This window comes from Convolutriloba macropyga, chromosome 5 (genome assembly GCF_964194025.1).
Source record: "Convolutriloba macropyga chromosome 5, txConMacr16.3, whole genome shotgun sequence".
Classification (NCBI taxonomy): Eukaryota; Metazoa; Xenacoelomorpha; order Acoela; family Convolutidae; genus Convolutriloba; species Convolutriloba macropyga.
The window spans coordinates 69,564,214-69,570,870 of NC_134472.1; positions in this window are offsets into that span (position 1 = coordinate 69,564,214).

A 6,657-nucleotide genomic window follows, 5' to 3' on the forward strand; every position below is an offset into this window, starting at 1 on the left:
AAACTGAAAAGTTTGAAAAATATTTGGAAATGTATATCATAAACTTTAAGACTAAAGGCTACGAACTGACTGCTTTGGGTAGCATCAATAATTCAATCCTCAATTACAAGCGTATACAATAATTAAATTCATAAGCTTTCAGCGGAATCCACTAAATACGAGAAATTATGCATCCATGGGACAACAAGTTTCTTTGTCATTCATTTTTCATCAGTAAGACCATACAACAATTTATTGACGATGAAAACGACAGCAAAGAAGGGCAAAGCTAAAAATTCAGTAGAAAAGTGCCAGAAAAAAGTGTCGGAGAAATTTTAATCATAAGCTCTTCTCTGAAAACTTTATCTATGATCCGTTGAACGTGTTACCTAAACCAATGGGAACTATCAATAATAGAATGATTTGATAAGATTTCAAACAATCCAAAAATAAGAAAAACTACTCGAAATTTAAAAAAATAATATGACAATTAGTGCCATTGAAGTTTTTAAACTAATAGGTAGAAATTGAAGCCGCTAACAAGATTATTTTTTGCTGGACTAGAAATAAAAACAGATTTTGTAAGTACTAAGGCTGACTAACAGTTCCCGAATAAAAAGTTTACGATTGGTTAATGTTCAAAAAATTTCGAAAAACTATTTTTTAAGTCTTAATTGCCTTTAAACTCAAAAGCTTTCAAGGGAGGTGAAAACTACGATAGGAAATAACACGACGGCAGAAAAACAAAAGCTTTTCATGCATATGTAATCAATAAGACATCGCAATAAGTCTTAAGACAAGGAAAACAACAAAAAAAACAGGCGAAAACCAGATTTCCATAGAAAAGTGCTAGAAGAAAATTTCGAAGCCATTTAAACCATTAGCTTTTCTCTGAGAACTTTATCTGTGATCCACTGAATGTCTTTTTTAAGCCAATTAGATTGGAGTAATATTTGGATTTTGTGTATAACATGTTGATAATATGATAAGAGTTCAAAATAACCAATAATACAAAGCTGTCAAAAACATTTTTTTAAAAATTTTTAATTCTTTTGTCACTGAATTCATTTAACCAAAAGTTAGATGATGAAACTGCTAACGAGATTAATTTTAGGTTTAGTAGAAAGCAAATGGGTTCTGTAAAAACTGAGACTGACTAAAAGTTCACGAAAACTTTAAGATTGGTGAATGTTCAAGAAAAATTTCAAAAAATTCTCAAAATTCTTAACAGCCATTAAATTCAATAGATTTCGACTGAAAACAATAAATACCCCCAAATATGCCCCAATGGGAGTATAGGGATGTTTCTCATGCATAGTTGATCAATAACACAAACAACAAGTCTTATGACTAAGAAAACAACAACAACAAAAACAATCAAAAACCAAAAGTTCAGTAAAAAATTGCGAGAAAAAAGGTCGAAGCCATTTAAACCGTAAGCGTTTCTCTGAAAACTTTATCTGTTAGCCATTGAAAGTTTTTATTAAGCTAATAGGAGCTGTCATTTTTAGGATAATGTGATAAGATTTCAAAAGTAACGAATAATATGGAAATATCCAAAAGATTTTCAAAATTTTTTGAAATCTTGTGCCATTGAAGTCATATAAAAAAAATTAGAAAATAAAACTGCTAGCCAGATCAAATTTGTTTACAGTAGGACGGAAGAGGCTGCTGTCATTGCAGAGACTGACATACAGTTCACGATAATAAGTTTACGATTGGTTAATGTTCGAAAAAAAAATTGGAAAAATTATTTTTAATGTCTTAACAGCTATTAGCTGTCTTCTCAAAGCACTAGATATGTTCAGTTAAATCTTATTACCGAACATATTTCACTTTTAATCAAGGAATCCATTCCCTAAGACTCCAAAGAATTAGTAAATCCTCAAAAAGAACTTCAAAATTTCTTTTAAAATTAAGAAAACTCAGAGTCGAAGCCAAAAAAAAACATTGAACCTCCATATGAGACCAGAACAAGTCTTTTTAACGCCTTTAGTCTGTTAGGAACACAAAATTGGTTCATTTTTTTGAAACACTTTTTTATTGAAAATATCTTAAATTGAAGAAAAATCACACTAAAAGTGAACATATCCCGTGTTAACCCAAAACTTTAATCCTCGATAACTCCTCGAAAAAAACAAAAATCAAAAAATCTTTTTATTTTTAAAGTCTACGCTGGCCAGCTTTTCAATGATACCACTCACATTTCTCTGCGATGAATATATCGATCGGCCAAAGTTGACTGAACAAAAAAAACCCATTTGAGTATATAGTTCCTCCCCCCACAAGTGGCGTCAGAACAATTATTGGCATTTTTCTGAAGAAAAGGTGCTGAGGGTACCTAAAAGGAACGCAATTGACGCAGATGACTTAAGAAACCTGTATGAAAACTATGCAAACCGTCTGATATACGGTTAAAAAGCTGAAGATGTAATGACGTGCTATTAGAGAACAAATTTGAACTCAAAATGATCTATTATTTGATGTATGCAATCGTTTTTTCAAACAAAATTCAGATGTACGTAGCGTTTTGGTACCTAGGTGGATTTATGTATCGAAAAGTAGCTTTAATACGTGTTTTGATATCTCTTTTATTCTGTCTTACATGAAAAATAACCATTTCCATATTACTCCTACTGTTAGCGATACAGTTCTGATTTAACGATGAGCATTTGGTATCACAGTCTGGTGCTTTCAGTCCCAAGAGTATACAATTCAAACCAATACAAGTAACATAAACTAATTATTATAACATTTGTTATCAAATGCTCAATGCAAACTTGAAATCAAAAAAACTTTGATCACTAACATTTCTTGACTTGGAATGCTAAATTACAATAAATTTTTCCCAAAACGTTTTAACGCAAAGAACATCACTTTCTAGCCCAATAAACATTTTGTGTCTTACTGGAGTTGTTAATGCCCAGCATTAACTTCCCCATTAAATTGTGTAGTACTCTGTTTTGTTTGATTGTGAATCACGTTGTAAGGTTATAAGGTTATTGAAAGTCATGTAAAAAAGGGAAATGAGTTGTAACTTTTTGATGTCATGAAACCAAACAAGTAAACCGAACAATTGAAACTTAAAATAATGAGAACAAAAGAGACATGATACGACAAAGAAGGAAGGATAGACAATGTCGTGATCATATTGGCGCTTCGATGAATTCCACCAAGAAAGGGAGCAAGTTTACCTCAAGGAGATGAGACAACAAGGAAGTGGTCATTCATCAATGTGTAATAGGAGTGCTGCAACTGTTGGTAACGAATAACTTTTTTTGGTCAACGTCAACTCTGTGACTACAAAACATTGAAAATAACAGTCGGGAAGTAGTCATATTGTTTGCTCATATTCAAGGTCAGGAGGAAGCATCATTGTGAGAGTAGAAAGTGTATGAGCCTTTTTTTACGGTGAACTATAAAAGAAGCATCGGAGCCTGTTGTAAGTTTGTAGTCGGTTAAAAAAACGAATTGACTGATATCCATTTTGAATATTGGGTTGAGGAACTATATGCCAAATTGAACACCGTTTTTTAATTCAAATTTTCGAGAAAAGCAAGGCTATAAAAACAAAGACTTATTGGTGACATAATTTTGTAGTTGTCCTTTAAAATATAAAAATTTTTGAATTATAAGGGGTCCTGTGAAGTTTTTTCAAAGACTGCAATGAAAAGACGAGCATAATGTTTCTTTGGAACCAGCCATGCACCCCACACCCTCGCCTCAGCTGCCATCGCCAGCTCCAGTAGGCGCCTCCTACTGACTTCATTGAAACTTAGTCGTGTCATAGCTCCATCAGCCGTGCGCCAACAATTTCCATCACCCCAGTTGCCATCGCCAGCTCCAGTAGGCGCCTCCTACTGACTTCATTGACACTTAGTTTTGTCATAGCTCCATCAACAGTGCGCCAAAGCACTCCATCATCCCAGCTGCCATCGCCAGCTCCAGTAGGCGCCTCCTACTGACTTCATTGACACTTAGTCGTGTCATAGCTCCATCAGCCGTGCGCCAACGCAGTCCCACACCCCAGCTGCCATCGCCTGCTCCAGTAGGCACCTCCTACTGACTTAATTGACACTTAGTCGTGTGATTGGTCCATCATCCGTGCGCCAACGCACTCTCACACCCCAGCTGCCATCGCCAGCTCCAGTAGGCGCCTCCTACTGAACTCCTTGACACTTAGTCGTGTCATAGCTCCATCAGCCGTGCGCCAACGCACTCCATCACCCCAGCTGCCATCGTCAGCTCCAGTAGGAACCTCCTACTGACTTCATTGACCCTTAGTCGTGTCATAACCCCATAAGCTGTGCGCCAACGCACTCCCACACCACAGCTGTCATCGCCAGCTCCAGTAGGCGCCTCCTACTGACCTCATTGACACTTAGTCATGTCTTAGCTCCATCAGCCGTGCGCCAACGCACCCCCTCATCACAGCTGCCATCGCCAGCTCCAGTAGGCGCCTCCTACTGACTTCATTGACACTTAGGCGTGTCATAGCTCCATCAGCCGTGCGCCAACGCAGTCCCACACCCCAGCTGCCATCGCCTGCTCCAGTAGGCGCCTCCTACCGACTTCATTAACAGTTAGGCGTGTCATAGCTCCATCAGCCGTGCGCCAACGCAGTCCCACACCACACCCCAGCTGCCATCGCCTGCTCCAGTAGGCGCCTCCTACTGACTTCAATGACACTTATTCGTGGCACAGCTCCATCAGTCATGCGCCAACACGCTGCATAACCACAGTTGCCATCGTCAACTCCTGTAGGCACCTCCTACTGACTTCATTGACCCTTAGTCGTGTCATAACCCCATCAGCCGTGCGCCAACGCACTCTATCACACCAGCTGCCATCGTCAGCTCCAGTAGGCATCTCCTACTGACTTCATTGACCCTTAATCGTGTCATAACCCCATCAGCTGTGCGCCAACGCACTCCCACACCCCAGCTGCCATCGCCAGCTCCAGTCGGCGCCTCCTACTGGCTTCAGTGGCATTTAGTGGTGTCATGGTTCCTCCAGCCGTGCGCCAATGCACTCTCACGCAACAGCTCAGCTGCCCTCACCAGCCCGAGTAGGTACCATATACCATGCTCTTTCACTTTTAGACGTGCCACTGCTCACAATCCTTGCACTCACACAGGTTATCTGTAAGTGCATGTTCCTGTAGCTACTTACCATCAATTAGCTCGATACTCAAAAGCGTTCAACAGGAAAATGAATTCAATCCTCAATTACAAGCGTATGAGACTTGTCAGCCATTTACGGCTACCTAAAGAACAAAAACAGGCAAAAAGAGCATTTTCAGGAAAAAAACTGAGCGAGGAAAGTGTCGATGGCATTAAAAAAATGAACTCTTCACAAAAAATTTTTCTTTTTTCAAATAATTTAAAACAGAAATGGGATTCTTTATTTTTATCAAAATAACTTCAAAAAATCAAATATGAACAAATACATTGGAGCCACGAATTTTTTGAGAAAACTCGTAGTATCAACGTCATTAAATTCATAAGCTTTCAGCGGAATCCACTAAATACGAGAAATTATGCATCCATGGGACAACAAGTTTGTTTGTCATTCATTTTTCATCAGTAAGACCATACAACAATTTATTGACGATGAAAACGACAGCAAAGAAGGGCAAAGCTAAAAATTCAGTAGAAAAGTGCCAGAAAAAAGTGTCGAAGAAATTTTAATCATAAGCTCTTCTCTGAAAACTTTATCTATGATCCGTTGAACGTGTTACCTAAACCAATGGGAACTATCAATAATAGAATGATTTGATAAGATTTCAAACAATCCAAAAATAAGAAAAACTACTCGAAATTTAAAAAAATAATATGACAATTAGTGCCATTGAAGTTTTTAAACTAATAGGTAGAAATTGAAGCCGCTAACAAGATTATTTTTTGCTGGACTAGAAATAAAAACAGATTTTGTAAGTACTAAGGCTGACTAACAGTTCCCGAATAAAAAGTTTACGATTGGTTAACATTCAAAAAATTTCGAAAAACTATTTTTTAAGTCTTAATAGCCTTTAAACTCGAAAGCTATCAAGGGAGGTGATAACTACGATAGGAAATAACACGACGGCGGAAAAACAAATGTTTATCATGCATATGTAACCATAAACCATCGCAATAAGCCTTAAGACAATGAAAACAACAACAAAAACAGGCGAAAACCAAATTTCAGTAGAAAAGTCCGAGAAGACGGTTTCGAAGCCATTTAAAACATTAGCTTTTCTCTGAGAACTTTATCTGTGATCCACGGAATGTCTTTTTTAAGCGGCCATTTAGATTGGAATAATATTTGGATTTTGTGTATAACATGTGGATAATATGATAAAAGTTCAAAATAACCAATAATACAAAGCTGTCAAAAACATTTTTAAAAAATTTTGAATTCTTTTGTCACTGAATTCATTTAACCAAAAGCTAGATGATAAATCTGCTAACGAGATTAATTTTAGTTTTAGTAGAAAGCAAATGGGTTTTGTGAAAACTGAGACTGACTAAAAGTTCACGAAAACTTTAAGATTGGTTAAGGTTCAAGAAAATTTTCAAAAAATTCTCAGAATTCTAAACAGCCATTAAATTCAATAGATTTCGACTGAAAACAATAAATACCCCAAAATATGCCCCAATGGGAGTATAGGGATGTTTCTCATGCATAGTTGATCAA